Source organism: Dipodomys spectabilis, unplaced genomic scaffold (assembly GCF_019054845.1).
Source record: "Dipodomys spectabilis isolate Male_0828 unplaced genomic scaffold, ASM1905484v1 ptg000178l, whole genome shotgun sequence".
NCBI lineage: Eukaryota > Metazoa > Chordata > Mammalia > Rodentia > Heteromyidae > Dipodomys > Dipodomys spectabilis.
This window is the reverse complement of record NW_024870855.1, coordinates 8505342-8527736: the sequence shown is the minus strand read 5'-3', so window position 1 is coordinate 8527736 and position 22395 is coordinate 8505342. Positions and strand designations below refer to the sequence as shown.

The 22395-nt window shown below is 39.2% G+C and overlaps 1 pseudogene; it reads left to right on the top strand.

Annotated features, from left to right (window-relative positions):
• The first annotated feature begins 21189 nt into the window (after positions 1-21189).
• Positions 21190-21991, top strand: LOC122120782 (annotated as a pseudogene).
• Positions 21992-22395: the final 404 nt, after the last annotated feature.

Genomic DNA, 22395 nt, shown 5'->3' with positions numbered 1-22395 from the left:
TTCACTCAACCAGCTATTGTTACTCACAGTTCTTGTAGAAATGCCCAGTCCCTACTGAGGGGAAAATGGGCTCTCATTTGGAAATTACCCAGCACCTCTTTTGGAAACACCACATGTCCACGGTGGTGTTGACATATAAGCTCTACCAGAGCCGCAACACTTTCCTTAAACCCCAGCTACTGAGCAAGTAGACAGAAATACTTGTTCATGTCTACAATTATTCCTTCTTGAGTCTCCTAGTACTGCGCATCTTTTGAGGCACAATTGGTTGACAATTCCTATTCTGGGTCCTCAATACCTTTCTCCAATCCTGGCACTGGGATGAATATTTCATATACACTATTTACAATCCTCCCAGGCAGTCTTGACCATGAATATTTTTGTTCCAGATGTTATAGGAAGAAATTGAGGTTCAGAGAAGTCTAGCCATGACCCCAACAGTGGTCTTGAACCCTGGGATGTGTCACAGGCTCACAACACCACAGATATTCATACCCTGTCCTCCTGAACTGAGAATGCTCCTGGGTTTATCCAACATACTCTTAATACCTCCATGACCAGTTATTGGGATATTGAAAGGCAATTACTTTGAACACTAGTGGGAGATTTGGAGAAGTAATTTAAAAAGGTCCATTGTGTATTCTCTAAAGCCAATAGCTGTTGGAAAAGGAATTCATCAGACTGCCTTGTAAGAGAAAAATTAAAAACTGCATTCACAATTTAATCACCAAAATTTAATTTGTCCTGGAGAAAATCATGAGCCCTTTCTTCATTTCTTTTCACTTTTTTTTTTTTTTTGGACTTGAAGTCCTTACCTCGCTCTGACAGAGATGGAAGATCTGGCTGAGAGGTGGTCAGGGTTAGATCTAGTCAATGGTCCAGCTTAGATGGTAAAGACTCAGGAGAGCCACAGCTGACCCATCAAAGCTCACAGGGTTGGTATGTATACGTGCCTTCTGCCCTGTGCCCAGCATCAGTGACCAGATGTGACCTTCTAGAAGTGCCAGGGTCATGACTGTCCTGTTCTTGCCTTCTTCTTGGATCATGGTTTACCTCCTGGCTCTTCCTATGTCTTGAGCACCCCTGAATCCTCCCATACCCCCACTCCCCTCTCCTCTCCTTTCTCTGATGGCATGCCTTCCATATTTGGGTGTTCCTTATTAATCAATGACTGCCCCAGACCAGATGTCCCCCAGATACTGCTTCCAGCCTGGCTGTGATGATGTCTGGAAACTGCTTGGTTATTTCTGCTGGACTTTGTAGCCCAGGTTGATCCTGCTTTTCTACACCCTTGCCTAAAATGGACCAGGAACCCTCCATCAAGCTCCGTATTGTACTCGCCTTTCCTCTTCTCTGGCCTCGAAACACGTATCCTTTATACCATATCACAGAGGTGAGAGTTATTTCCTACACGAATCTTGGGAAAGGAGAGTGATTGTGTCATTGATTTCTTCAGGTTTCATCTGATTCTCATCCCTGGTTTTTTTTTTTCTTTCTGGTTTTTCTACCCAGCTGCTTCTGAGCTGTACATTCTAAACATGGCTAAAGTGACCTCTCAGATTAGAGAGCTCAGTTCCTTCTCGAAGCAGCAAGTCACAGATTACAGATGTGTGCAACAAATGGCAAGTGCCAACACTTTTGGATAAAAGCACCAAGATGCTAAGAACAATTTGGTCTTCCACACAAGCAGGTAAAGGCCTGTTTTTCCAGCGTTAAACACAAAGTGAGATCCATGTTTCAAATTAGAATTGGTTAGCAGATTCTACTAATTATCAATGCAGGAAAAACAAGAGGCACAGACATCCAAACATGGCAGATGTGTGTATAGAAAACTCATCAGTAAGTTGATTGTCAGATAAAATGGCCAATCCTGAGATTCTAGTACTTGACAGAGCTCTGGATTTTACAGTATTGTCTTGATCTATCTCCTCACTCAAGTCAACATCCTATAATAGTACTGATTACTAGGCAGTCAGAGGCATGTGTCTTAGAGCCACTCCTCTGGTTCTAAAACATCAGAACCACTGAGATCTAGGTGAATCTTTTAAAGAAAGTATTGATAATGCTTATATTTATATTATATATATTATAAAGCATTATAAATATATGCTTTATATTTATATTCCAAATTGCAGAGATTTCTCATGTATAAACAGTAAAGTTTACTGTCCCTGCTTCTTGAATATTTACGGAAAATAATTTGAGTTAAAAATATGGCTAAAAGCTCAGCTACTTTCTGTTCTCTTTAGAACAAAAATGATACAAGTGATCAAACATGAGAAATTTTTAAGAGGAAATCATATCTATTGAAGGCAATATCTTTTGGAGTATACTGCTTTCCTGAGCAAAGAGAGTTAACTCACCAGTGAATATAGATGTTACTGCTTTCATCCAGCAAGAAATCTTATATACCTCCTCGCCCCACTGAACAGTGTTTGAACTCTCATGGCCTCATGCTTGCTCTGCTAGTTTGAATGGCTGGTGTTCTACCACTTGAACCACGCCTTCAGCCTAATTCTCTCCTGGTCATTTCGAAGATGGAGGTCTCACTGACTTTTCCGTGTAGGCAGGTTTTGAATCATAATCCTCTAGGTCTCAGCCTCCTGAGTAGCTACGATTGTAGATGCAAACCACTGCCATGTAGCACAGAATCATATTCCAGCTACCCTCTCCTAATTATTTGATTATCCATGTGGGAAGAAACATCTCTGAATAAGACTGTGAAATGGGACAATGTTTCTAGTTAGAACACTGTATTTGCCACTAAATCCCTTAGCATTACATATTCTTCTAATCTTTCTGTTCATTCTGTCCCCTAAAATGGCTTGGTTTTTTCACTGCGCCCCCCCCCCCCCCATGTTTCTGTTTCTCTCAGCAACTTATCACACATGACCCAAAATCTTTCTTGGCCAACTCAATACTCATTTCACTTCCTCAAGAATGAGCCATTATTTCTTACTGCTCACTCTATCCTGCTGCCTACTAGTTAGTCATTCTACTTTCATATCCTATCATCTCAAGTTCTTTCTATAGCTGTTAAATTACTTTTCTCTCCGCAACAAAATGTAGACACCCAGGGCTAGAACTGTGTCTAATTTTTTCCTTCTCCTTCACATTCCTTAAGCATACTTCTAGCTATTAGGTTTGTTAGAATGAATAATGTTGACAAGGGCTGTGTTTGTGTTTGCCTGTCTCCTTGGTCTCCTTTTTTACCTTCCTTGAGATGCATTTTCATTTTCAGATCCATAGCACCTGGAAGATGTTGACTCCCTGTCTCAGCTCCACTGATGAGCTCTGAACTTGAGCTGAACTAAACAGAGAAGTTTATCCCCCCACATAACGCACCCTTAGTCACAACTGCTGGCTCACGATGGACATGCGGTTTAACATGGTCAGATCAGAATGGATTGTAAGACTCTTTCTGGGAATGTGGGCAAAGGCAAACACTCCTGTTGAAAGTAGTAGAGTCTAGATACTGGAGACCTAGCATTGCTGCAATAGGTCACTGCTCTACAGAGGTCAGAGGTCAACATGTTCAACGAATACTGTTTGATGCCTAATATATTTTGGCATCAGATATTTAAATACAATATATATAAGAACTGATTTTTAATATGAAGGTACACAGGAGAGGAAAATAGTCTACTTAAAGTTTTAACCTGTCAAAGTCTGGTAACAACAACCACAAACAAAATAAATGACAATTCTACTCTGTTGGCATTGTGATGATTTCCTCCTTTGTCATATGGGCCTAGTCATAAGATAGGTGAGCAGCTACTACATAAATGTTTCTTTCCTTTTCTTTTATATCTAGGGATCTTTCTCATATTTTTTAAACAAACAAACAAACAACAACCACCAGTAATTCTTATAGTATCTATTTTTAAGAATCCAGAATAAACATCTCCCAAGGTTCACAGGGCAAAACTAACCCAAAGGAGACTCACTGGCTTTTCAGAAATGCCTGAAATGGAAGACGCAGACTAATGGAAGTCATTGCAGAGAACTCATGGCTGGCATCCTGTTTCCACACAGCAGAGTGGCAGAGCCTGGCCTAGCAGACCTTGCCACACCATGTGGAAGCTTAAAACAACACCAAGAGAAACTCTTCATTACTTACCTATTTAAAATAAAATACGTTCCTTGGAACATGAAGATTGCTGAATGAATAAAGCCCACCTTTTCTCCCTTCAAGGTTTCTTAGATCAATGTAAATTAGCTCGACTGCTTTTAGGATTGCTCTTTAACTTAAATTGCTCAGGAAATTGCAAACCAGGAACTAGTTACCAAGAAGTCCCCAGATACTAAAAATTCCTGTTATAAATAAAGCAAACATTCTAGAATCTAGTACATGATAAGGCCTCCTCGTAAGTCCCCTCTGCTATTTGTTTTGACATTGATTAAATGTGAGGAATGCCTACTCTTTCACTATTTCTGAATTCTTCTAGAACCTTCAAGAAAAACTCAGTCCTTTGGAGTCCAAGTTAACAAATGGATTTCATTAGCAAATTTACAGATGATCATACTTTCAATGACCAGGATTAAATATAATCACTTAAAGGATAGAGTAGAAAAAATATACTGAGCCTCCATTGTAGCCTGACCATTAAATGGCCATGTAAATCTCTGAACTGTAAGGTGTTAGTTCCCTCAGTATCACAGAAAGTAATCCTCTAAGTGTTGGTGGGACCAACACTTGCCACCAAATGATGTGGCATAAAATCTGCCTTGCATTGTGTTTTAGAGAAGCACCTGGAAATTAAAAGCATACCTGTCAAGGTGAGCATTGGAGAACATTGCAGCCCCCCCTCCTCAATATTTTTTCATTCTGGTGCCATCATCAAATTTGTCTTAAATAATTCATTTGATCTCTTCGAACAACGTTTACATCACACAAAATTCTATTACTGTATTAATTGCAGAATTGTTATATTCATTGAAGAGACAGCCAAGAGATAGGTATAAGGCATCTAACTTAGAACCTTGCATCAAGAGATTCTTAATAACCTACTAAAATTTCACAGGACCGTCGCAGAGCAAAATAAGGCTTCAGTCCCTTAATGATACTAATGGTTGGCATTTGGCAGAGTAAAATGAAGTTCTTTATCAGCTACTTGAAGACTGGGCATATTAAATATAGAAATGAGTCATGTTATTAGCTGGCTAATAAGGCTTAATGCAGTTAAGTATAGCATTGAAACCATGTAGAATATAGAAAAGTAATCTAAATAGGAAAAGAAGTCTGAACCAGGCCACAATACCAAACAGATAGGGGCACATTGGCTAAAAGCTGTACTTACCTATAAGAAGGCAATTATAAAGTGCCATCCATATACAATGGTACACTGGTACTCTACCTGGATTTTCTTTCTTTTTTTGTTGTTTGTTTTGTTTTTTGTTTTTTGTGCTAGTACGAGGGCTTGAACTCAGGCACTGTGTACTCTTCTGAGTTTTTGTGCTCAAGACTAGTACTCTACCACTTGAGCCACAGCTCCACTTCTGGATTTTTTTTTTTAGTGTTTAATGGGAGATAATAGTCTCATAGCCTTTCCAGCCCAGGCTGGCTTTGAACTACTGTCCTCAGATCTCAGCCTTTTGAATAGCTAGGATTACAGAACCAAGCCACTTTGGCCCTTAGTTTTCTTATATGTCTATTGAACTGAACTAGTAAGCACTGTCTATATTTGGATTAAGGGTATTATTTACCCAATTCTTTACCTACCCTTATATCTACAACCCCAGCTGTGACTTTGCAGTTCCTCTCACTGAAAAAGCAGAATGTATTTCTGGCTGTGTTTGTGCAGGTTAGTGGAGGTGGTGGAGGAAGAGGAAGAGAAGGAGGAGGAGGGGGAGGAGGAGGGAGAGGGGAAGGCGGACAGACTTCAATCTCTGTTCTTAAGAAGATCACAGGCAGGATCCTGTGAAATCCCCATTTTCTTGTGTCTCAAAGGCCAGCCAGGAAATGGAGGTGTGCCCAAGTGGTAGAGCACCCTTCTTGAACAGAAAAGCTAAGTGAAAGTGAGAGGCCATGAATTGAAACCCAAGTACCAGAACAAAGGCCAGCCAGTGTCTTTGTCCCCAGTGATGTCCCTGGCCATTCTTTGCATTGGGACTTTACTGCAGGACAGATTTTTGTCTGCCAAGACCTACATGCCTATTTGATTTTCCACCAGTCGAGGAACAGATGAGAGATGAAGAAGACAGATCTCCAGCAAGTATTACAACTTCTAGATACTTTAAAGTCACCAGAGTGGTCTTAGATGGAGATTCTCAAAATTGTATAAAATGAAAGCATGTGCTTTGACTTGGGAGCTTATGCCAATCTATTTTAGCCATATAGAGAAGAGTTAGGGTGTTTTTGCCAGTCCTGGGGCTTGGACTTAAGCACTGGGAACTGTCCCTGAGCTTCTTTTGCTCAAGGCTAACACTCTACCACTTGAGCCACAGTGCCACTTCTGGCTTTTTCTGTTTATCTGGTACTGAGGAATCGAACCCAGGGCTTCATACACTTTACCATGAAGCCACATGCCCAGCCCAAGACTTAGTTTTTTTAAACCTATAGCACGTCTGGCTATACTCAAACCTTGAGGCTATCATTCTATCTAGTCAGTATAGTCTTTTGTCTGGAGTTAAAATTTGCATCCGAGTTAAGAACCAGTGACTCATACCCGTAATCCCAGCTACTCAGGAGATCTGAGACTCATGGTTCAAAGCCAGCCCAGGCAAGAAAGTCTGTGAGGCTCTCATCTCCATTTAACCACCAAAAAGCTGGAAGTGGAGCCATGGCTTGAATGGTAGAGTGCTGGTCTTGAGCAAAAGAACTCAGGGACAGCACCTAGGCTCTGAGTTCAAGCCCCTCCCGGGACTGGCATGTGTGCACGCACGCACACACACACACATACACACAAATTGCATTTCTGACATATCTACTTTGTCAGATCAAGTCCCTGACCAAAAATAGCTAAACAAATCCTTTTGGATTATTCAGGACCAAGAAACAGAGAAAAAGCAGAAAAGCTGTGGATTTCACAGAAAAATGACCCCCTGCTCCCAGCTAGGATATTCATGAAGCTTCCATGTGGTGGCTGAAACACACTACAGTTGAATCTATGGTTTAAATCTGCAGGAGAGGTACAGTTTCTTAAAGATTTGACTTTTAAGAAAAGAATCAAGGAATCAATGTGTGGCAAGGAAAAAGAAATTCACAAAGACTCCTGAAATAGATTCAGAGTGGCTTTGGCGACTTCTCCATACATGCTACCAAATAGGTGGCCACAGTTTCCCACAAATTACCTGATCAAGATCCTACAGCTTCATTGTCCCTGTATCTGCTTTCATCTTGCTCAAAATGAATCCATATGTGTCTTGCAAGACTGGAGCCGTAGAAGCTCACCACGTCTGTTTATGAGGCAACAGTGGATGAGTTCCACTCATACAGTACACTGGCAGCCTTTAGCAGCCTCACCAAACCTGCTAAATCAGACCCTCTGTGGTGAGGCTCAGCAATTAGGAGTCAGCAAGTCCTGCAATGAGTCCTGACCATGTTAGAATCTGAGAACCACTGTGAGCCAGTTACAGTTAGCAAGGGTGCATCTATGCACAGAGTGGGCAACTTAGATACCTGGAGCAGGTACCTGGAGTAGCTCTATTCTATTATTTCACTCCATTTATTTCCTTATTTTGTTGATTTCTCTTTGAGGGGTAACAGAATGTAAAGGAAGGGCTTGGGTGTCAGATCAAGTGGTGAGTCCTTCCCCACTCTCATCATAAAGAATCTAGAATGCCATTCACTTCAAGAAACAAATTCTGAGAGGACACAGTGCAGGCATGAGGGGCACACAACAGGCACTCAGTGACTGTTAAATAAAATGGAATACTCAAAGTGGAAGAAAAGTAAGTTGACACAAGACAGACATACAAGAGTCTCTGCTACTCTGTGTTCTTGACTTCAACATCTAAGTATACTTCCCAGTTCGGTACTCACCTAGACAATCTGAAGTTACTTGCGATTATCTGATCTTTCTTCTTGGATAGAAATATCTAGGAAGACTGTTCATTGCAGGTGTTTTCTTTATGCATGTCTTCCAGGAACTGCATTGACAAGGTTAAGTGACAGCCATCAGTGGTCACCAAATAGATGAAAATTAAAAGTTACGAGATCTAGACCATGATAGACAATTTGCTATATGAAAGTTAGAATGTGGTTGTGACTTGAACTAAGCATGACTATCCCACAATACTGTGAAATTTGGGAAATTATGTAATTACTTAATCACAATAAAGAATTTGCAAAAAACATTTTAAAGTCCCGAGATCTTTCTCATCTGGAAAATTAGTGAATTAAAATGATGAAAATCCTCAGTGTTTGCAAAGAGGACATAACACTGTTCATTGGAATTGAAATTGGGACCCAGTTTCTACAAATCAATTTGGCAATGTCTGTCAAGTTCATGATATGTTCTTTTGGACCGAAATGCCCCTTCTAAGTATTATGAAAGACCAAGCTGGATGCTAGTGGCTCATGCCTGTAATCCTAGATAGTCAGGAGGCTGAGATATCAAGATTATAGTCCAAAGCCAGCCTGGGCAGGAAAGTCCGTGACACTCATATCTAATTAGCTATGAAAAGCCAATATAGAACTATGGCTAAAGTGGTAGAGCTCCAGTGGACAGAGCCCAGATACTGGATTTAAGCCCCAGGACCAGAAAAAAAGAGTAAGTTCGGTAATATTTAGAACGTATATTCACTATATGCAAAGAGGTTTTTAATCAATAAAATAGAAAAATTAGCTGGGCGCTGGTGGCTCATGCCTGTAATCTTAGCTACTCAGGAGGCTGAGATCTGAGGTTGACAGTTCAAAGTCAGCTCAGGCAGGAAAGTTCGTGAGACTCTTATCTCCAATAAAAACCACTAGAAAACCAGAAGTGGTGCTGTGGTTCAAGTAGTGGAGTGCTCGCCTTGAGCTGAAGAGCTACAGGGACAGTGCCCAAGCCCAGAGTTCAAGCCCCATGACCGACCAAAAAAAAAAAAAAGGAAAATTATGCTATATTCACACAATGTACTATTTGTTTAAATTATGCTTACCAAAAATTTTAAATAAAATATGAAATCTCCATGAGAAATCTATAGCTAGTAATGTGTACATACTCTGCTTACCATGAAATAATCTGAGTGCACATATTTACTCAAAGAAAGTACACCAAAAAATTGTCCATGGCTTCTTTGGGCTATTGAAGCATGATTTTTATTACTTTCTGTAGGGCTGTTTTTACGTGTTCTAAATTTTCTGTTGTCATAAGAAAACTATTCTCAAAAATCATAAAACTGTTTTATATTGTTAGTTCTTCTAATGCATTGTTTTCCACTCCACAATTGTCTTTCATTTCTTCATTGATGATAATGGCTTTGGTGATCAAAACAAGACAATAGTTTCAGGTACACACTGTGGGTCTGTATAGTTTTTCTTGATGCTGTTAAATTTATAATTTAATAACCTCTCCATCTCAGTGGATAAAGAGGGACTACCTATGCAAGACCTTCCACCAGGTCCTTAAATGTTGAGAAATTGTGGCTAATATGCATTGTAATACATGGGATCTTATAAAGATCACTTAGTATGACTTTGAATGGGCTCTTTAAACTAAGCATCTGAGATTTTATATTTTGTTGTTACACTCCTGCCATTTCTGGCTTCTCTTGTATAATTATACTGATGATTATGTAAGAGGGAAGGACCCAATCTGTTTGGGGTCACTATTCTGCTGATCCTTTCTGCCCTCCAACTAGTATCCTGGGGTAATCTACCTTCTCCCAGGAGAAATTCAGGACTTTTATGCATGCACAGGGTACTATTAGCAATATTCTCAGACACAAAGCAGTTGCTCATTTTTCCAGGTGTTCCAAGGTCAGCTTTAGTTTTTGCTAATCCCTGAGAATAGCATCTCACGTTGCCACCACCTTGCTAGGACTTCCATTAAACCATAGAGGAAGAAACGGGTCTTCTAAGTACAAAATTAAATTCAAGAACAACAACTCTATATTTAATTAGAACACGGCTGTTCTGGGTCAGCTTTCTCTCCGAGGAATTTGTCAGCACACAGATTCAAAGAAATGCCAACAGCATCAGAGCCTGGATTGGATCTCGGTTCAATGACTAAATTAGTTTTTCCTTGTGTTCAACCATTCATCCTCATTAAGCTTCAATCCAGATGCTTAGAAAACATTATTCTTACAAGACATTAGGTTTGAAAGGAACTTTACAACTTTGGGGGGAGAGGATTGGGGGAAAGGGAAGGGAGAGTGGGAGAAAAATGGAGTGGGTAACAATGTTCAACAGGAAATATACTTATTACTTATGTAACTGTAGCCTTTCTGTACAGCACCTTCACAAAACAAGCCACTGGAAATAAACCAAGGAATTTATATTTAAAAAAAGAAAACATTATCCTTAAATCTGTTGGGCTGCCCCTGTGAAAATTCAAATAAGCAAATGTCTACCGATGCAACTTAGAGGTTACATATTAGCTTTGAGGCCATCTATACTTTAATATTCTCTTCAGTTTGAGGCATTCTTTTAGAATCTGCAAGCTTCCAATGCTGGAGAAGTCACACTCTGTTCTCAGATTGTCTGTGACCCTGGTGGGTAAGGAAACATTTGTCTTTCGCATAACAACCTGGTTGTAGTTACAGTTCTGGTTTTGGAAATTTATAATATAAATAGGTGACCTTTCCAAATGGGGATTCCTCATCCACTAAATATTCTTTTGTTGTTGTTGTTGTTATTTGTTTGATTTTTTTTCTTGGTTGTGAGGCTTGAACTCAGGGCTTGGGTACTATCCCAGAACGTTTTTGCTCAAGGCTAGCACTCTACCACTTTGGACCACAGCACCACTTCTAGTTTTCTGGGAGATAAGAATCTCACAGACTTTCCTTCCCAGTGCTGTCTTTGAAACGCTATCCTCAGATCTCAGTCTACTGAGTAGCTACCATTACAGGTGTGAGCCACCGGCGCCCAGCTACTGAATACTCTTCTCACTTTGCTCTCAACCTTCTTTGCTTCCTTGTACTCCACAATCCATCTCTCTCTGTCTCTCTTTCTTTTCCTTCCTTCCTTCCTTCCTTCCTTCCTTCCTTCCTTCCTTCCTTCCTTCCTTCCTTCCTTCCTTCCTTCCTTCCTTCCTTCCTTCCTTCCTTCTTCCTCTCTTTCTTCCTCTCTTTCTTATCCTGGGGATTGAACTCATGGCCAGAGCATTGCCCCCGAGCTTTTTTGTTCTCTCTACCACATACTATATCTATCTATCTATCTATCTGTCTATCTATCTATCTATCTATCTATCTATCTATCTATCTATCTATCTATCTATCTATCTATCTGTCTGTCTGTCTGTCTGTCTGTCTGTCTGTCTGTCTGTCTGTCTGTCTGTCTATCTGTCTGTCTGTCTATCTATCTGTCTGTCTATCTATCTATCTATCTATCTATCTATCTATCTATCTATCTATCTATCTATCTATCTATCTGTCTGTCTATCTATCTATCTGTCTGTCTATCTGTCTGTCTGTCTGTCTGTCTGTCTGTCTGTCTGTCTGTCTGTCTGTCTGTCTGTCTATCTATCTATCTATCTATCTATCTATCTATCTATCTATCTATCTATCTATCTGTCTATCTATCTGTCTGTCTATCTATCTATCTATCTATCTATCTATCTATCTATCTATCTATCTATCTATCTATCTATCTATCTATCTCCCCAAATTTTGGCAAATGACAGAGATTTCTAGCATTGTTAACTGGTTCATAGAATTGTTGCATCACAGATTTTACATGCATGTAGGTGATCTATCTAAAGCATACCAAGGAAGCTGACAGAGAGATCATACTAATGAATTGACAAATGTTTATTGTTGATGAGTCATAAAGTGATGTGATCTCTAGTCTCTTCCTCATGTCACCAGGCTGTTTGGACAACCTAGCTTGGCAATCACCTTCATAAGTATTTTTTTTTGTTTTTTGTTTTTGTTTTGTGTGTGTGTGTGTGTGTGTGTGTGGGTCGTAGGGCCTGAACTCTGGGCCTGGGCGCTGTCCCTTAGCTCTTCAGCTCAAGGCAAGCAATCTACCACTTGCGCCACAGCGCCACTTCTGGCTTTTTCTGTTTATGTGGTGCTGAGGAATTGAACCCAGGGCCTCATGCATACAAAGCAAGCACTCTACCACAGAGCCACCTTCCCAGCCCCATTTTCGTAAGTTTTAATGCCCAAATGAAAGGTATAAAATATTACAGCTAGGAAAACTCAGAATGCAGCAGCATGCTTATCAATTAATCTAACTGAAATTGACTGTGTTATTTGGCCTCTGAAAGACTTCAGTGTCTTAGTAAATAAGTGTAAATCCTAATTCTTAACATCATATTTTTGAACACTTATAATCATCTTGGCAAGCAATTAGCATTCAATCTATGACCGGAAAAGTTCTGGAAGCTTCAAGAGTAGCTGGCTATGGTGATGTTTCTCCTGTGGGCCCAGCATCTGTGGTTACCCCTTCCCCAAGGGAAGTCCCACACAGGTCGGACCACAGTCTGCCTGGCTCCACCACCAGAACCTACAGCAGGAAGGAGGTAAAGGCATGAGGAGGAGACGTGGTTAGGGAGACAGAGGGAGAAAAGAAGAAGAGGAGGAAGTGCTGGGATTCTGAAGGAAGTGAAGAGAATGCCAGGTGGGTGAATGGGAACAGGTAGACAGCTACCCACATGAGAAGGAGCGCTTCTCGCTTCCTTTGGTTTGTGCTCAGCCTCCTAGACCAGGTCTGTGGTTAGCCATTATGCTTTATGCAAAAAGGAACATTACATAATGATTCAAATATTATTTTTATAAATAAACATCTTTTTATTTCCTTCGAGGGAGGTGTTGGGAATTGAGCCTTTTGTACTCTACTTCTATCCCAGTATTTATGCATCTTTCCTTAACATTCACGGATGAGGCAGAAATAAATAGAAATCTCAATGAGAAAAAAATTAGATTTATAAAGCATAACAAAGGAACATAGGGTAGTAAGTAGATACTTAAAATCAGTGGCTTCCTCATTGTTATTTTTCATTTGTTCAAAGAACTTTGATATGAACAAGTCAAATGAGACTCAGCCACATGAAATGGCTTGAGACTTTGTGGGGGGGGGAGAGGGAAGGAGAAAGAGAAGCCTTAAAAAAATAATTCCACTCTGGAGATAGACACAATTGCTTGCCTTTGTTTTAACTATGGATGGGAAAGAAACTTCTTTCCAAACAACTGTCTACAAACCAGCTCCCTGGCAGTTTACTAAGTCTGCACTGCCATCTATAAACTCTGGTCTCTACACACAGTAGAAGGTAATGGATACATAGTAAGACTAGGAAGTTAATTCAACATGAAAAATATCAGTGTGCTATAGCAAACTGCAAATCGTAGAAACACACATGTATCAGTCACCCATATACAACTGTATTTGTTTCCACAGCTGAGAGTCTAGCAGAGAGCTCCATTAGACAGACTAGAAAGCAGAATAGGAAGCAGAGGCACAGCTGGTGGCCAGAGGCGTTCAGAGCCAGCATCTCCCCAGTATGCCACACCCCATCCGTCTACCCTCAGGCCACAGGCCAGCTATCTGAGCTGCTTTTGGGTTGGAGATTATGCTGCGGTTTGTGAGAGAGGAACCTATGGAGAGGCATACCTCAACTTCTACCTTCCTTTCCTCCTCTTGTTACCATTCACTCACTAAGTCCAAGTCAGAGAAAGACATACTTAATACCCAAATTACTGGCCAACACCCAAACATGTTACAGAACACTTCAGGTAGCTAAGCGGATCTCGGTTCTTGTATCTGGCAAGAAAATTTAGGCAAGACGAGAACATAGAAAAGGTGATGGGAAAGTGTATTAGGAAGGAAATACACAGAGAAAGAGAGCACATGGCACAGACATGCCCCAGGAGGCCAGCACTTCAGCCCATCTCACACCTCTTGAGCCATTTTCTAGGTTACAGAACTTGGCCTTGATACATAGGGAGCATTGGGGTCTTTGAGAACGACTTTCTGATTGGTGGGTCTCCTTTCTATTTCCTGTGAGGTCATGCTGCCAAAGCTTTGGTGTCCTGTCCTTACTTCTTCATTCTTGGTTTTTTTTTTTACTTCATTCTTTTGGAGCTCCCCACCCCCATTTCAATGCCAAGCTGGTTTTGGTTTATCATTTTACCCTGCCTTCTGTAAGTTGTATAGGCCATAATTCCCTGATTGCTTTTTTACTAACTCATACTGCTTTTATTGTGTGTAAAACATACAATGTGAAAAAAGTGCACTCTGCATTAAAATGCATCCTGATCATCTCATCTTTCTTCGATGATTGGGAAAGCAAGCCAAGGCCTTCTTACACCCCCAGAGCATCCATCAGCTTAGTAATTCTTGTTTGGAACAGCAGAGAGGAGGCAGAGCTTAACTCACAATATGTGAACGACAGAGGCCAAGTTGTTCAACCTCTGAGAGCTTCGGTTTCACTTTATTACCCTTTAGAGAATACTGATGGCAAGAGGTCAAGTATGGTACCTGATTTATTGAAGGCCAGAGGGAACCATTCGGTAAGCACCTTGGCCTCTTGAGCTCTGGCTGGCTCAGGGTGGAGAGGTAAATGGTATGAGGTGCCATCTGAATTTCCTGTCATGCTGGGAGATAAGCAGTTTATTGAAAATAAATAAACAGACCATTGAACAAAGAAAAGCCTGTAAAAGTTAGTATTTATGTGCATTATTATTCATTTTAACTTTTATGCATGTTTAGTTATGCAAAGCATCACATGTATTTAAATCCATGGTGATTTGGGGTTTCTGCTTACTTAAAACTTATATCAACAATTTACAAAGTACAGCCTAAGGGCCAAATCCCAACTGCCACCTAATCTTAGAAAGTTTCATTGCAACAAAGCCGCATCCACTCGTTTACATAAGATCTGCTGCTGCTTTCTTGCTACCGAGGCATTGGAGTCGTTGTGAGTGTGATTGTAGGCCCTACGAAGCCAAACTTGTCTTCTGTCTGACTCTACAGACAAAAGCGTCAGTCCTTGATGCTTTGATGGTTGAAAAAAACAACAACAACAACAAAAGCAAAGCATTTTTAAGAGAGGTAGGGATTCATTCACAAATCCAAATGGTTTCCAAAGCACAGGGCATCAAGGCAAGAGCATGCCAGACTAGAAGCTTCATTGTCAAATGTTAGCTGGATCTGACTTCAAACCTCACTTTATATAGACACTATCCTTGGGTGATTGTTGAGAAGATTAAGGCTTAACTTGATGTTGGACATAGTAGTAAACACTTTACCTGGTCATTTTACCCTACTTCTAAAAATTTAAATAAACATCTGCTTTTCCTTAACACTCTTTCCATTCAGATATGAGAAAGAAACAGCAAAATGATTGAGGCCATGAGACAAAATAAGGCCATTATATTTCATCTCAGGCAAAGCCTTTGTCTCTGGGCTATCCATAATACACCAAATGCTCCTTAAGGGTAAAATTAATGACTGCAATTTCTTCATTATTACTAACATTATTATTATTGTCTTCAACTATGTGTATAAGAGGGTTTTAGTTTAACGTGTCAATTTGTGCATACTTTCTGACAACATCCAATACGAAGTAAGTTCTCACTATGGTCTTCAGGAAAAAGTCTTTGATAGGTAGAAGATTGAGATCAGGTAGTTTCAACTTGATCCAATTTGTGGATGCTAAAACAATGAATAAATGCACAATGGTGAAAAAAAGGGAAGAAAATTAGCTATGACTGAATACTAATTGTCTTGGGCAGTTTTCAAATGTTATTCCTTTGGATCCTTGTGAGTCAGATACTGTGGTGTTCTTTCACTTACACAAATAATGTATGTGTGTGTGTGTGTGTGTGTGTGTGTGTGTGTGTTGGGGCTCTTTAACCTAAATGTATACCCACAGGTGGCCTTGTCCTGGGCCCTTCAGGAATCCTGTGGCTTGGGAGGTAGAGCCAGTTGAAAGAAACATTTGAATACATATCTTAGGGTTCATTTCCCTGACATCAACTTATCTGACCTTTTCTGCTTGACTCAGACATATACCAGTTATTGCAAATAAGGGAAACCATGGGACCTATATTTCTAGCATACTTTTAAAGACATTATCTTACCTAATTCCTTGAGAATAAGCACTCCTGACAGTAAGAACTTGCAAAAGGACGACAGAATGGAAGAGTTGGAATGCATTTTGCCAAAGGGAAATTTACCATCTGCCTGTCTTCATGAATCACATATGCTGAGAATAATATTTTAGAAGATACTGACAACAAGATGCAGTAATTTGTAAATGAAGATTACCGATGATGCCCTTTTTAGAGCAATTTGGGGAATAAATCAGGACAGCAATCTATAGGATTATAAGTCAAAGACTTGGAATAGGAGATAATAAACTGTATTATTGGATTTTTGTAATTGTAACCCAGATAGCAAATCTTTGAAGTGTAATCACTTGGATTCAAATTCCACAGTTCCCAGATGCACCTTCTCTGAGAAAGGTAGAATAAGAAAATTTATTTAATAAGCCAAGACTACAATGAGTCTTATTTGCAAACATAGTCAGACATGCAATTAAAGATCACTGAAACATGCCATTGACTAGTCTGACTTCCCCATAGCACAAATCAGAAGTTGCCCTGAGTGGAAGACTTCAAATTTCCATGTGTATTAAAATGAAAGTCACGATCTTAACTCTTGGGAGAAAAAGAAACAAAGCATAATTGTAAAATTGCAGCAATTTAAGTCCTAAACTTGGGAACAACCAAGACTTTTTAGCAGTATTCTCATAATATCCTTATTTTATTATATCAGAAGTTAACATGAAGTCAGAATGCAGTCATCAGAGATTAGAATGAAGACTAGTCATTGTTAATGAAAATTAGGAAATAAGTATCCTCTCATGAGTTAACTTTTGAAAGGATAGTAAAGAAAATGAAAACTTATTTACAAAGTGACAGGCACCTTTTATATTACAAATCAGATGACTTAAGCCTGTCTATGGACTGATAAATCAAATTGAAATGATTTTCTGTCTGTGCTAGTACTGATACTGCTATACTTTCTAGTGTAAAGAGTCCTTGTAATACTAAGTTTCTGTTACTATAACAAATATCTGATACCAAATTATAGAAAGAAAAGTTTTATTTCATGCTTACAAGGTAAGCATTCTACCAATTGAGCTGTGCTTGTATCCCCAAACTACAGCAATCTTAAAAGACAATTTTCTCCCAGATGCCCCTCAGTAGATGAATGGATCAAGAAAATGTGGTATATATACACAATGGAATTCTATGACTCCATCAGAAAGAATGACATCGCCTCATTTGTTAGGAAATGGAAAGACTTGGAAAAAATTATATTAAATGAAGTAAGCCAGGCACAAAGAAACATAGGTCCTATGGTTTCCCTTATTTGCAATATGTCTGAGTCAAGCAGAAAAGGTCAGATAAGTTGATGTTAGGGAAATGAACCCTAAGATACGTATTCAAATGCTTTTTTTTCTTTCATGCAATTGTTTCTAACACATTTATAAGATTATTTCTTTGTTGTTTTGTATGTCCGTCCCCTACGGTATAACCCCTGCTTTCACTGTATTTGAGGTAGGTATAATTTGTGGAGGAGAAGGGGAAAAACAAATCGTTTAAATAGGGATACAGGTGGACCCATTGCAACAATGAGATGTACAAGTCGTTATGTCAAAAACGAACTTTACAACTTTGGTGAGGGGGGGAGGAGGATTGGGTGGGGGAACGGGGGGAGGATGGGAAGGGATGGGAAGGGGAAACAAAGGAGGAGGCTACAATGCTTGATAAGAAATGTACTCATTATCTTGCCCATGTAATTGTAACCCTTCTGTACAGTATTTTCACAATTGAAAAAAGACAGTTTTCTAGAGTTAGGTATGTATTACATGAAAGTCAAGCCTTGGGGATCATGATATTCCTATTTTCTACAATAAAAAGTGCATATTTTCACCTCTGAAAACCCAAAGGAAGTCTTCTGCAAAGGACTACATGTAAATTCAGACAGGATTTGTGTATGTTTGTTCCATATTCTGTAAGTCTGACTTTAAAATAAAATAGTAGCATATTCTGTATATTTATCTCTTGGGTCTGGCAAGGATAAGCTTCACAGCTTTGTAATTATCAGTCTAATATATGGTAGAATATATGCTTATATGTAGTCCTCTGCTATCTATAATTATAATTTCTGTCTAAAGGTATCATTTGCATGATAATTGAAAGTTGGAGGGGTCATGTATTTTCTTAGTCCTTCTTGAGGTATAATCTCAAATGCTAAACAAAGAACATCCTCCTTTAACTTTACTTTCTTGCCATCTTTGACTTTAAGAAGAAATGATATCTAATAACATGTGGATGCAGAACTGGATTAGTGTAAATTTGAAGTAGTTAGAAATTCTAAAAGGTGCTAAAGTGCCTTTGGATGAGTTGTGCTTTTTTTCTGAGATTTAAGAAGTACTAGATAAATATCTTGGAAGCTTCCAGGAAAGTAAAAGTCTAGGGAGAGTATTGTTGGCAGAAATAGTATAGCTTTCATATTATTGAGATTAAAATTTCACAAGAAGAATTTTATCAAGAGAAAAAATAAAGGCATACAAATTGGAAAAGAGGAAGCCAATTTGTCACTATTGTACAAGGTGGGAGCTTCCATATAGAAAATTCCAAAGACTCGATTTGGTGAGTAGCTCAAATGATAGGACTGCTTGCTTACAAAGCAAGCCCAGAGCCCTGAGCTCAAACCCTAGTATTAAAAAAAAAGACAACCCGAAGATACCACCGAAAGCTATTAGAACTAATAAATAAATTCAGTTTCAGGATCCAAAACAAACATACAAAATGCTTGCTATATGCAAATATCAAATTTTACAAAAGAGAAATAGAGAAAGCAATCCCATTCACAATAGCTGCAAACAAAATAAACAACACAATGCTACAAAACAATAAAGTTAACCAGAGGTGATTGATCTCTGCAAAGAAAATTGTAAAACACTGATGAGAGAAAGAGCACACACACACACACACACAGCTGCATATACACACATGCACGTGCACACACACTCAGAGCAAAACATACTGTGTTCATGGATTGAAAGAACTAGTGTTGTGCAAATGCTTCTATTACCCAAAGCGGTCTACAGATGCAATGTAATCTTTATCAAAGTACCAACGATATTCTTTATTGAACAACAAAAAAAATGATCCTAAAACTTGTATGAAATCTCCAAATACTACAAATAGCTAAGACCATATTGAGCAAAAACTACAAGGTAGAAGGGATTACGCTTCATAATAAACTACAGAGCTGTGGTAATCAAAATAGCATGCTATTGTCATTAAAACACACATGTAGAACAATGGAAAAGAAAAGAGAAAATATAAACATACATCTGATAAGGGGTTAGTTTCCAAAATATATAAGAAACTCAGAATAAAAGCAAACCTCAAAAGCAAAGAAACAAAACACTCTGACATAAAAAAGCTGTAGCTACTCAGTAAGCTGAAATCTGAGGATGGCAGTTTGAAGGCAGCCCAGAGAGAGAAGTTCATGAGACTCTTATTTCCAGTTAACTGCCAAAAAGCTGGAAGTGGTACTGTCACTCATGTGGTAAAATACCTTGAATGAAAAAGTTAAGGGACAGTGCCCTTAGCTTTCAGCCCCTGTGTGCTTAAGAGCTCTCTCTCTCTCTCTCTCTCTCTCTCTCTCCCTCTCTCTCTCTCTCTCTCTCTCTCTCTCTCACACACACACACTCATACACATGCACACACATACACACACACGAACAGACATAATGTGTAAGAGCTGTATCTTGCACATTTCTTCTTCTACAGTTATAGGTACTGGGTTGGCTGAGGTAGAAGATTGCTTGAGTCCAAGAGTTTGAGAAAGCCTGAGCAACTAGTATAACTTTGTCTCAAGACAAAACAACACAAGAAACATTAGAAAAACAAAGGGTCAGGAAGTAATGACTTACATTGATTCTTCTCAAAAAACAACATTAAAATAGTCAACAGGTTGGCCTGGCACTGGATCTGCCTGGGCAGAAAAGTCCATGAGACTCTTATCTCCAATTAACCAAAGGGGAGAGTGCTAGCTTTGAGCACGAAAGCTCAGGGACAGTGCCTGAGTCCTCAGGACCAGCACAAAAGAAATATATATTGTTTACAAAAATGTCTTAATGCTAATAATAATGAATGAAATGCAAATTCATGCATCACAGTTTACTATTAATCTCCTGCTTCATTGGAAAAACCTTTTTTTTTTTTAAAATGAGGCATAGTCTCAATATGTAGCTCAGATTGGCTTGAACTCACAATTTTCTACTTCACTCTCTGTAGTGTTAAGATTATAGGTATGTGCCACCATTTCTGGCACTAAAAGATTGTTTTTTAATGAAATGATACTTTGTGTTGGTATTCTGTGGTAGCAATGGTAATTGGTATAAATAAGTCTCTGGAGAACAATTTGACAATATATTATACATTTAGATCAAGTCACTTCTAGTGATGCAGATTGAGATAATGATCAGAGATACACATGCAGGTTTGTAAGCAATGGTAATTTTTGCATTTCTTGCTCATTCTGTGTGGATAGTGGCAGTGTAAGGTAGGCTATTGCTGTGGTTTGGATGTAGTTAATTGTGTGGTTATGTTCCTTTTGGATCCACTGTGAGTAAGGATTTACTCTCCAGGGTGGCACTTTGGGAGAAAGTGGAACTATTGGGAGGGAGTCTTGGTGTGGGTTCTTATGTCATTAGAGGTATGTTCTGGCAAGCGTCTGTAGGCCCCAGTCTCTAAATTTCTGTTAGATGTGACTTTCTGCCATGATGTGAATATATTGGGGATGGCTTTCACCCAAACTGAGCTGATGTTGTACATTGCTATATTTCTGTCCATCCCTGTCCCTGTCCCTCTCCTCTCATTTTTGTGCTATTATTGTCATAAAGCGTTTGACATACATATATATATATATATATATATATATATATATATATATATAACAGGCATTCACTCTTACAGTTCTTGCTTTGTGTAATCTTCAGATTTAAAAGTATTAATAGAACAGAAGAGTACACACAAAAGTATACATAATTTACTTCTTTTCCACCTGGAACCATGGAGGGTATTGAAGAGAATAAAAAGAAGGTTCTTGCTGTGCCAGAAACCCTTAAGAGAAAGAAGGAATTTTGCTGAGCTGAAAATAAGGTACCTGAGAAAGAAAGGTGCCCAGAAGAGGCTTTGAAAGACAAGGAGAAAGTTCATCTATGAAAAAGCTAGGCATTATCACAAGGAATACAGGCAATGTACAGAACTGAGATCCAAATGGCTAGAATGGCTACAAAAGTGGGCAGTTTCTATGTACCTGCAGTACTTAAATTGGCATTTGTCATCAGAATCGAGGTATCAATGGTGTGAATCCAAAGGTCTGTAAGGTTTTGCAGCTTCTTTGCCTTTGCCAGATCTTCAGTGGCACCTTTGTTAAGTTCAATAAGGCTTAAAATAAGATGCTGAGATTGTGGAACCATATATTGCATGGGGGTACCCAAACCTGAAGTCAGTAAATGAGCTCATCTATAAGCATGGTTATGACAACATCAGTAAGAAGCAAATTGCCTTAACAGATAGTACTTTGATTGCTCGATCTCTTGGTAAATATGGCATCATCTGTATAGAGGATCTGTTTAATGAGATCTATACTGTTGAAAAACACTTCAAGGAAGCAAGTAACTGCCTGTAGCCCTTCAAGTTATCTTCTCCACGAGGTGGCATGAAGAAGACCACTCACTTTGTAGAAGGTTGAGATGCTGGCATCAGGGAGGAACAGGTCAGTAGGCTTCTTAGGAAGATGAACTGAGGTGTCTGTCATGCTATTTTTGTAATTGGATCTGTTAATAAATAGTGATGCTAGCAAAAAAAAGCATACATACTTTAAAAATATAAACCCACTTATCAACCACTTTTGGTCCTCTTTGTCATTATTCTGTGTGGGTTTTTGTGTATGTATGTGATTGTGTGCCAGTCCTGGGACTTGAACTCATGGCCTGGATATTGTACTTGAACTTTTTGTTCAAGGATGGGACTACCACTTGAGCCATAGCTCACTTCCAGATTTTTTGGTGATTAATTGGAGAAAGAGTCGCATAGGTTTTATTGTCCTAACTAGCTTTGAACCTCGATCATCAGATCTCAGCCTCCTGAGTAGCTAGGATTACAGGTGTGATCTACTAGTGCCTGGCTTCTTTGGCATTATTTTGTTTCAGTCTGAGGGTCTTTCTCTAGTATTCCTTTTAGAGAAGATTGATTGCCAATGACTTCTCTTAG